This window comes from Talpa occidentalis, unplaced genomic scaffold (genome assembly GCF_014898055.3).
Source record: "Talpa occidentalis isolate TD23 unplaced genomic scaffold, MPIMG_talOcc4v2.1 talOcc4.11, whole genome shotgun sequence".
Classification (NCBI taxonomy): domain Eukaryota; kingdom Metazoa; phylum Chordata; class Mammalia; order Eulipotyphla; family Talpidae; genus Talpa; species Talpa occidentalis.
The window spans coordinates 1,725,901-1,736,630 of NW_023601104.1; the positions used below are offsets into that span (position 1 = coordinate 1,725,901).

The 10,730-nt window shown below is 56.7% G+C and overlaps 1 long non-coding RNA gene across 1 annotated transcript; it reads right to left on the reverse strand.

Annotated features, from left to right (window-relative positions):
- Nucleotides 1-291: 291 nt before the first annotated feature.
- LOC129145402 (uncharacterized) lies at nt 292-1,758 on the reverse strand. The gene is made up of 3 exons (XR_008550939.1): nt 1,354-1,758; nt 480-632; nt 292-314 (listed from the first exon to the last, which is right to left on the reverse strand). It is a non-coding gene; the product is annotated as an uncharacterized LOC129145402 (long non-coding RNA).
- Between the last annotated feature and the right edge of the window lie 8,972 nt (nt 1,759-10,730).

Sequence of the window (10,730 nt, forward strand, 5' to 3'; positions counted from 1 at the left end):
GGACGACTGCAGGATTTGGGTGCTCTTGCGCTGTGATGAGGCTCACTTCTGCCCCAGCCCGCCCTCCAGCTCCCAGCCACCCTCACAGGGTGATAATCAATCAGACACATTCAAATATTTATGAAACACCGATGGATTTTCTCAGTTAGGAGTTGTAGCTTTCATGGAATTTGGCTTTATTAGCCAGAAAGTCAATATTTTCCCTGGGCCACAGCCGAGATGCCTGTGTTCCTGTCGTGCCTGGGGCCTGCAGGCCCCGCTGTTCCTGCCAGTTCAGCTTCTTGCCTGCGGCTCTGACTCTCTCCACCAGGAGTCTGTAGGGAAGGACACACAGAGGGCAAAGCTCAGGGCTGGGGTGCGAGCTGGGAGCTGGGGACTGGGCAGAACATTCTTTGAAGGTTCACTCTGGGCTCTGGACAAGTCCGAGTCCCCCCCTGAACCTCAGTGACCCCATCTGCAAAGTGGGAAGTTGGGCCAACCTTTGAGTTCCATGGCTGCTTCCTCCTCAGGGGGTCCTCTGAGGCTTCCCAGACTGGGGACCCCCGAAGCGCAGGGCTAGATCTTCTCTCTCTCCTTTATTTCTCCCCAACATGTCCAGACACAGGGCAACATTAGTGTTTGGGCTCTTTCTCCTGCACAGAATGACAGAATCCAGTCTCCATTATTGTAGGAAAGGCTATTTCCATGGGATCTAAGGGGCCAGGACCCCAGGCCTCCTCGCAACATGTCCCTGGCTTGTGGCTTCTTCAAGCTGGGGCCAAAGGGGTAGCCCTAACCTGATCAGGGGGAGCCGAGCCTGATCAGGGGCGAGGGATGGTCACCGAGCAGGGCTGATGGGAAGTCGTGAAAACAGAACTGACATTTCCAGAGCCCCGAGGTCAGAACCGCAGGGCAGCAGAGAGAGCTGATGAGCTTGGCAGTGAAGGGGTTGGAGGGGGGGGCCAGGGGCTGCTGGAGGGAGTGGGGCAGCTAGAGCACAGCCAGGCAAGGGGCCCATTTAGCTCTGAGGGAGGGAGCTGGGGTGGGGCCTTCCTACCCCCAGAGCCGTTTGAAATGTATGTGTATGCACACATGAGTGTGCATGTAATTTTATGATCTTGAACATATATGCAAGTAATATGCATATATGAGCACATATTTATGAGCATGTGACAACTTGAATAATGCACAAGCATAGCACAGGGAAGGCAGCCTTTCCCCACCCAGCATCCCCCACTGTTCACCACCATTACAGTTTGACGGGTGGTTTGCAGACTCCCCCCCACGTATTATATTAACAGACAGAATGTCTGCACGGGCACAGACAATGATAGAAATGGGATCTCGCCGCATATATCTTGTACTAGAATGTACCTTTTTCTCCACGAGCTTGTTGTGATACGTAGAGCTGCCTTCTTCCTGGAACTGCTCCCAGGTGCGGCTTATAAAGGATGAGCCTGAGTTCTCTTAACTCCCCCTCGCCTGGGACACCCAGGTTGTCTTGGATTTTTGCCCTGACAAAGAACGATGCTGAGAACATTCCAACGGTCCTGATCTCTTGGCCTAGCTCACTTCTCTCGGTCACCAGGTTCTCAGGGCCCCCTGGAGTCTGGCCCCTTGAGTAGGAAGGGCTGAAGTAGGCTCGCTTTCCTGGGAGAAGCAGAATGCTTAGTGCTGAGCCTGAGCAGAGCGATCGATCGTGGTGGCATTTCAGGCCCTGAGATGGCGGAGGAGAGCTTCCCCACCCCACCCTCATTCATGGGCTGCCTCTGGGAACTGCTTTGCATGGCTCTTGCCTGTGGCAGTCTGGCAGCAGGAACTTGAAGGACCGATGGGAGGTGACTGCAGCGGAGATGGCACCGGAGGCTGCAAACCAGAAATGTTGCGAGGGAAGCCTGGGACTTGACTGGGACTTGAGAGTTGCCCCACTCAAGGTCACAGCCAGGAGGAGGAGTCCCTGTCTCCGAGCGCTTATGATGTGCCGGGCGCTGTGGGGGAGTCACAGTTCTTGAGCCCTGCGTTGTAGGGATGACTGTGTTTGCAGAGACAGACGCTGCAGCACAGCCGAGTGACTCGCCCCGGGCACGCAGAACTCTGCCCGGTGCCATCTGCCCTGGCGGCCTCCCTTAGGCCTTCTGCTGCCAGCCTGATGACACCAGGGCTGGAGTCCCACTGGCTCTTGCCACCTGGGACTGTCAGGTATGTGGTCAGTGGTGCCCACTGGACAAGGGCCATCTTCTGGGAGGAGCTGGTCACCACAGGCTGCTCAAATTCACTCCATTTTGGGGTCACGTGACTCAGCGAGGAGCAGGCCCTGGGAGGTGGACCGTCTGGGAGAGTTGGCCTGTGACTCAGGCATGCCCAGTCTGAGGTTGGCTTTGTGGTCAAAGGATGAACAGATCTGCCAGGGCCCTGTTGGCTGGGTGCCACAACCCAAGACCTTCCTTGTGTGTCCTGTCATCCCTCTGTTGGGGCAGACGTAGGGCTTTCTGCAGATTCAAAAGCATCTGCAAACCCCAAAGGGGTTCCAACTGTGGAACCCCCAGAGGCGTCCAGGGCAGGGAAGGACAGGAGTCGGGTCAGAACCTTCCTCTATGCTAACTCGGTGTCCTCATTCCCCACCCTCATGTGCTGACCTGGATGTCCCTAAGGCCTCCTGGCCACCCTTGGCAGACTTTGCTCTCCTATTCTAGGGAGAGCAAAGCTTTCTGGAGGCCATGCAGGATGGTCTTTCAGCTTCCCTGGGCTCCAGATGACAGCGACAAGAGGAGCAGCAGGTGCTGAGACAAGTAGAGGATGATGTGAGCACACATTTTTCTCTATTTTTCTATCAGTGGAGCTTGGCTGAGAGGGAGCAGCCAAGGTGGAGAATTAGGGCCTGCATCATCAGGTGCTAGAAAGGTTGTCCAGTCTCAGTCCCTCACACTCCTCTGCTTTTCTCTCTTAGATGCTGGGTGATACTGATGCCCAGTTCTCTGCTGGTCCACACTGGGGAAATATTCTGGCACAAGACACAGCCCTGACCTGTCCTCAGAGGGCACTTATCAGTCCTGATGGACAAATTCCAGGTCATACCACAGGGTTTGGAATCTGGGACTCCAGGAGTTCAGGAAAGGAGGCGACCCTGAGGCCTGGACCCATCATGAATGAGGCCCTGACACCCACAGATGGCTTTAGCATCACACAATCTGGGCAGGCTTCCTGGAGGAGGAGCACATCTCCTAAACAAATGTCCTGATGCCAGACACACCTGTGCAATCCTCCCACCACACCATCACTGGATGTGTGACCATCAACAACTGACTTGGCATCTCTGTGCCGCCATCCCCTAGTCCACAAAGCAGGATGATAATAGATTCTAACCCAGTAGTGAGGATCTGGAATGTTGAAAACCACTGCTCAACAAAGGGGAGTCATTTTTGTGATTAGTTTCATCAGTGTGATTAGAGGAGATTATGAAGAGTTGAAAGAGGGGTGTGCAGGCAGGGTAGTGGCCATGGCCATAATGACCTTGAAGGAGGTACATTCTCTCCAGAGACCAGAGGGTGGTGGTTCCAGCGCAGATTTACAAGCCTCTAGATTATCTGTGTTTGAGGCTGCAGCACACGCACACACACACACACACACGCACACACACACACACACACATACCTGCAGGAAATGAAATGCAGCCAGCTTTTAGCCCCAAGCTCTGCATGACTGACCCCTGACCCCAACCCAAAGAGCCAGAGCCAGAGTGTAGACTCCAGGTACAGTGTTTGTGAGGAACCTCAGAGGTCCCCCAGGGCCGGGGAAGGACAGGAACCAGTCAGAACCCTCCTCGAGGCTCGCTCAGGGCTAGCAACCCTGGAGTGGGCTGGAAGGCAGAGGACAGTTTCCTGCTTGACTCTGCAGAAGGCCGACACTTCTGAGAGGTGGTGGGGGCACGAATCAGAATGAGCACGTCAACAACTTCTCAGGAGAGAAGGCGGGTCCCTTTCCAGGCTCAGGACTCTGTCTCCCTGTCTGTACAATGGGTGGGAGCGGCTGCCAAGGTCACTAGTGTCACAGCTGTCAGTGGCTGTCTCTGAGTTAGTTCTAGGGCAGTCAGAGGTAGAGGGTGTGGTGGAGGATCTGACCTTGGGGAGGACCCCCCAGAGTGAAGGGTGGCAGACCCCATCCCACCCCCACAGACACTTGCTGCCAGGAGGGTGACAGCTCCTCTACTCCCTGAGCGCAGCTGAGGCTGACTGACTAGAAGGCTCCAGAGCCAGGCTGTCAGCAAGTGCCCCCTGCCACCTTTGCATGGCAAATTTGCATAAAATTTGCACAAATCTGCATAATTTAGGAAGCATCCTGTGCTCATCTTGGGCAGGCCAATTCCCTGTGATTTTATGAGCTTTGAAGTAGCCCTTTCTTCTCCTGCCCGCTCCCCCTCCTGCTTTCCTTTCCTCTGTGTCTGGCCTGTCAGATCCCACTGTCTGCCCACCTTTTCTGGCCCAGAAGACGGACCTCCCAGACATGTGTGGGTCCCCAGGGAGAGCCCCTCTGCAGCTGCTGAGTGTAATTGCCTGTGAGTTTGACATTGATCCTGGCCCAGCCCTCCAAGAGGCCTTCACAGAGGAGGTTTGGGGACTCTGAGAAAGCTCTTGGTGGTTCACAAAAAAAATAGATCAGACACAGTGGCCAAATCCTCTTTCCTGACAGGGCACCCAGGTACAGGGTATGTCCGGGTACCTGGTATGGCCAGATTGGGATAGTGGCCCATGGCTTCGGGAACAATGCGTGGATGCTGCCGAATCAAATAGCTGTCCCCTGGGGATGCTGACTCACAGATACTGTCAACCTGAATGATGTCCCCACAGCTGGGCCACAGGGCTCTGCCCCTGCCCTTTCAAAATTTTCATCCTTGGATTTATTCTCAGATTGGTTTTTGGGTATAAGTGACAATAACTCGACCCCAATTAACTTAAGGAAAGGAGAAAGAGAGAGGACTTACCGGTTAATATAACTGAGAAACACAAAGGTCCATGGACTTCTGGCTCAGCTGAATCTAGACACTTAAATGCTTTCAGGTGGGTGTTGTCTTTCTGCTCTGCTTTCCTTGGTGTGGACTTAGTCTGGCTCCTTCCCTGCCAGGGCTCCCGGAAGCCCCAGTGTTACACATCATGAGCTCCAGCTCCAGGAGAATCAGGTCCAGTGACAGTCCAGAGTAGTCTTGTTGGTTAAGCTTGTGTCATTTGCCCGAGGCTGAACCAATCACCATGGTGAGAGGCATATGGCCCACTCGTCGATCAGGCCTAGGTCACATGGCCCCTGGGCAGGAGAAGCCTCAGTCTCACGACAAACTCAGTCTCACGAGCAGAAAGTTTTCTTGTGGAAAATCAGAGCTTCTTCCAGAGAAGAGAGGGTAGTGGGCAGGCCATATCCAGCTGGGCATGAGGAGCTTTCCACGGAAGTCTGTTGGATGCCAGGCCAAAGACAGGGGACGGGAGGCTTCTGAAGACTCAGGTGCGGTGGCTGGAAAGCACAGGGTGGGTGTGATGGGAATTTCCTCCCCTTTGTAAGCCACCAGGACTCAGGCCAGATCTGACCCTTCCCCACCGGTACCTGGGCGCTCGGTGGGGAAGCCATGCCACCAGTGACTGCAGAACCGCAGCCACCTGGCCACTGAAAAACAAAGACCGTGAGCACTGTGGAGCAGAAGGGCCTGCAGTGGCCATCTGGATAAGTAACGGGAGGCACTGTCACTTAGCTCTGATGGAAGGGAAGCAGGGAAGACTCTGAGCCTCCTTCCAACAAATGCTGAGCATGCTCTGGCCCTTTAAAGCTGGGAACCAGCGAGGAAAAGAGTCATGACAGATGTAGCAACCTTCATTTTAACATAGTCCCTCATCATTGCCCACCCTCCATCTCATCCCCAGGCCAAACTGCTGAGTGTGCCCTCCCGCCTCAGGCAAGCTCAGCACTTCCCCTGCTCAACTGCCCCTGCACTGTCTGGCCTGGATGGAGGCTTAGCTCATGCCTGGAGCGCCCAGGCCTGCTCACATTCTGTGCACTGGGCAGGTGCAGTGGGGCAGATCCTGCCAGCTTTGCCTGGGGTCTGGCAGAGCTCTTGCTCCTCCTCAAGGGGACGCTGCCCCAGGGAAGGCCAGCCTTTGCCAAGCGCTTGATGAGCCAGGCAGTGGTCTGAGTGTTTTCATTCACAACCTCAACAAACCAGGAGACAGATTGCAGGATCAGCTTGCTCCCTGACTTACAGAGAAGGAGCCCAGAGAAGTTAAGCAATTTTTTCAAGGAGGCACAGGAACAAACAGCAATAGGATTGGAACCTCTAAGACCCTGAGCTCTTCATGTTTCACAGTCTGTCTCTCTGAACCTTAGTCCTGCCATCTGTCCAATGGGCAGGATATCCACTGTGTCCATGCCACCTGAGGTATGTGGAGGATCAAAAAACATTTTATTTATTTATTTATTTTTAAAGATTTATTTATTTATGCATACAAGAGCTGGGGTACAGACCAGAGATGGTGGGGGGTGGGTTAGAGGATTCACCAGAGACAGAGTTGGGGGGCAGAACAGGCAGACTGACTGAAATACACTGCTGAGGGGAGCAGCGGGCGAGACAGGAGAGGTCTGCTGCGCCATGTGGGTAGCTCCCTGGCTGGGATGGAACTTGTGCTGCAGAGTCTTCGGATTGCTTCATAGTGCAGTGCTCAACCCCTTGTGCCACCAGGGAGGCCCTCAAAAAACATTTTATAAGACAGGTCTTGAGAAAGCGTCCCCCAAGTCAGAGCCCTGACCTCACTGCCAGGAAGGAGCCGGGGGAGTCAGGAGGCTGCAGCCCAGGAGAACTGAGCAGACAGAAGAATGGGGGAGGATGGGTAACTGTCTCCTGCTAAAAGAAGGAGGAGGGGCCTGAGGCCTGGAGACTGGGGCCTCAGTTAAGCTGTTTAAGTGGGTGGAGGCGCTTGCCCAGCCTGAGGAGCTGGCTCCCACTGCGGAGGGATTGAGCAGGAAGAGGAGGAAGAAGAAATGGTAGCCAGTTAGGTGAGGGCTTTCTGAGGAGGAAGCAGAGCTTGTTTGGGTCACAGAAGGGGCCACGGGAGGAAGAACAGCCCTTCTGTTTCTGGGTAGGGCTGTCCCTGCTCCTGAACAGGGGTGGGCAGACCCTCCTAAGGGCAGACCCTCCTAGAAGCAGCCAGCACCCCTGTGGGTGCCTGAGATGTAGCCTGTGGACCTGGAGCAGAAGCGGCCTTCCCAGCTGAGCTGCACAGGCCCAGCCACGTGAGCTCATTGGTGAGCTGTGGCCCGCAGCCTGGGTCTCCCTGGGAAGCCACTAATCCGATTTCACGCCTCATGTCTCCTGGGGGGGCCGCTTCCGGAGGATCAGCAAGCCCCACGCAGGAGACATTTGGGGCACTTCCCACCTCCAGGGATGGTTTCTGATGCCAGGCCCTGAGAGGCTGCGTGAATTTCCTTCCGAGTCCTTGGCTCCACAGATGCCAGCTTGCTGGGCCAACTGGTGGTTACCCGGCAACGAGGCAAATATTTGGGCCAGGCAGGTTGGTCTATGGCCCCCATCCTGGTTTTAGTGAGACCCTAGAAGGCATGCAACCTCCAGGGCTTTGCCTAGTTTTTAAAATATCTGGACACTTAAAAAAAATAACTCCACTTAGCAAAAACCTTGCTGCCTGAGAGGTCGATGCAGGAGGCTGAACCACAAAAGCCCACCAGGAAGCCCACCTGGGAACAGGAAAGCCGAAGCCCACCTAGAGAACTCAGGCCAAGAAACTCCCCTCCCCCAAATCTTTTTGCGCCCTACAACCTTTTTCCCGCCCTATGAACCCAGTTTCCCACCTGGCCTCTCCTCGCCCTCTAAAAGCCCGCCTGCCCCGACCACGTGCGCGGCTTCGCTGCCCCCACCGTGGGTCCGTCCCGGGGCGCAGTAAATTTTCCCCTCCGTGGAGGAAGTCAGCCCGGCTCTCCTCTCCTTTACCGCGCCGAACCTTTCTCTGCCCTTCCCCGGGCTTTCTACTCGGGAGCCGGGTCGGGCTTGGGGACTCAAAGCGGTTCAGAAGGGATGGGGCTGGAAGGTTGGGGGTGAAGCTTGGGTCCTGACCCTTTGGTGGGTAGCAATGTATGGACCCCGCTCCCTCAGTTTTGCCCTGCCCCGGGCCTCCCAGGCTGGGGCCTGCAGCATCCTCACCCAATGTGCCCCAGCCAAACCTGGCTCCTCCATTCCTGCCCACGGCCAAGTGGCCCCCAGGCCTGTGTGTCCTGCCTCCAGCTTCAATCAGCCTGTGTCCCCACCCTGCCCTCCCTAGGGCATCCCATGTCTCTCCTGGAGGTTCCATCGGGTCTCTTGGCCTAAGTCAGCTTTCACACCGGAGCCCGAGAGCCTGCTCAGAACTCTCGAGGCTTTCCCACCTCCCCTGCAGCCCCCGTAGCTGAGTGCCCTGCTCCCCTACCTTCTCTCCTTGCTTCCCCTGAAAACCCCTCTGGTCCAACCTTTTGCCATTGTCTAAACCATGCTCCCTCAGGCCTCTAGGCTCTTGTAGGGCTGTTCCCCAGAGACCACCCCATCCAGCCTTCTCAGTACCCACTGGCTACTCCCAGCGCCTTCCTAGGAGGCTCGGCTAGCTTCCCTGGCGTTCCGGCCTGAGGATGCCTGTCTCCTCCCCATCCTGCGGGGCCTCTCCTACGCTGCTCAGGCAGGAGTCTGGGGCGGGGGCCAAGGTAGGGCTGCCATAGCCCATATAGCGCCTCGGTGTGAATTGAAGAGACGTTCTCTCTCGGGGTGCATACAGCCCCACACTCGGGAGCAGGGCTTGGCAAATGGAGGGTGGCTGCTTCAGCCCCTCCTCCCCCACATCTTGTCCTGGCTGTGTTCTCGGGGTCCTGCTACCTGGCAGAGCGCACACGGGACTCAGAGGGCGTGGTCTGGTTAAACGGGACAGGGCCCTGCCCTCACGGGGACTTGGCCTCCTGCCTGCCACCCCAGCTCCCGCAAGGCTCCCTCAGCGGGTTGCTTCTCTTCTTGGTGGTGGGTGTGTGCCTCAGCCGGCTTCCCACCTGGTCTGCGGCCTGGTCTGTCTGCACTCTGTCCTTTGCAGGGGCTCATCCTTACGGGCTGAATCCATTTAGCTCCTGTCCTGGCTGAGACTGCATATACAAAAGCCGTGGCTGGAATGGACATGTTGCGCATCCCGGGTCTGAGGAGGGGATGGGAGATGAGGCAGGAGGGATGCCGAGGACCCAGGGCAGGCCAAGGCGGACCTGAGGCCCAGGCTCTGCAGCCAAGGTGCCTCCTGAGGAGAGGCGCCTGCACGGGGCTGGGGCATAGGACCCGCATTGTGAGGCTGATGGGCCTGACCCACCCCTGCCTCTTCCCTCCTCTGCAGATTTTCTGAGAAGAGCCAGTGACAATGTGGGTGTCTCCTGTCTCCTCTGGGGAGCAGGCCGGCCCACCGGGGCAGAAGAGGGACAAACCCTCCACTCGCCCCTCGGCAGGGAGTGACCGGGAGAGGGGTAGCTCCTGTCATACCCGCAGAAAAGCCGGAGTCCCCCAGCAGCCCCCCATTGAGACTCCCTGGCTTCGGCCTTGGGGTCCCAATGCACCCACAGATTCTGATGTTCCCACCCAGCAATGGACCCCAGCCCCTCTCTGACCTCAAGGTTCTTCCTCTGCCTGCTGTTCCTCGCTAAGTCACTGATGTCTCCAGGCCGGCCTCTGGGAGACCCATCGCCCCGCAGGGCCGTTGCACTGGCCGTTCCCTGACGGCAGCTTCTCTGAGCTTAGGACCCGCAGGAGTCACTGGCTCAGCCCTTTTGCCTCTTAGCTCAAGGGCCGTCTCCTTGGGGAGGCCCTCCCTGGCCGCTTACTTCAACCGCAAGCCCTCCCCGTCAACGCCCAAATCCTGCTGAACTTCTCGGCACAAAGCCCATCACACCTGCAGTGCATTTTACCTTCTTACTCTGTTTGCTGTGGTCTCCCCTCTTGAAGGTCACTCAGCCCAGCTAGCTGGACCCCAGGTCCTTGCATGTGCCCATGGAGGGGTGCTACCGCCCGCCAACAGGGGCTGCCCCGGGCCGCCCTCTGCTATTGCCATCAGGAGGCTCACTGGCTTTGGCCTTGGGGTCCCGGCGTGCCCGCAGATCCTGGCTTTTCCAACCCAGCATCGGGCCAGAGCCTGGGCTGGAGGAACTGGGGGTCAGGAGTGGGTGTGAGCAGCTGTCCTCCTCCTGCAGCCTGCGGACCCCTGTTCTCTACCCCCTGCTGGTCCCGGGCCGTGGGGCATCCTGCAGACAGGCCACGTCAACGCTCCTGCAAGGAGATGGAAGCAGCCCAGCTTTTAATCCCCCCTTCGGCTGGACCCACCAGTCATCTCAGTGGCGTACGAAATATTTTCCAACTCAACCCCTTTCTAAGGCTACTTGTCTCTCTCTCTCCTGATAATAGCACCCGCCTCGTGCCCGTCCCTCACGCCCCGCCATCCTCTGCCATCGCATCCTCCAGCAGGGCCCCCAGGGAATGGTGTATATGAAATTATTTTGTGAAATCCAATAAAAATTTTAATCAGGTCAACATCATTACAGGAAAAGGAAATGATGGATCTTCCCTGGTGCAGAAAAAATGTGAGGAAGAAAAAAATCCAATCTACCCATGCAGGCCCTGGAGTACACTTGAGCCCACATGTGCAGGCACCCCCCACCCTGCCATGGCACATGGTTCCCTATGCTTGCAAGGGTTTCGTGTGCAGCATTGGGAA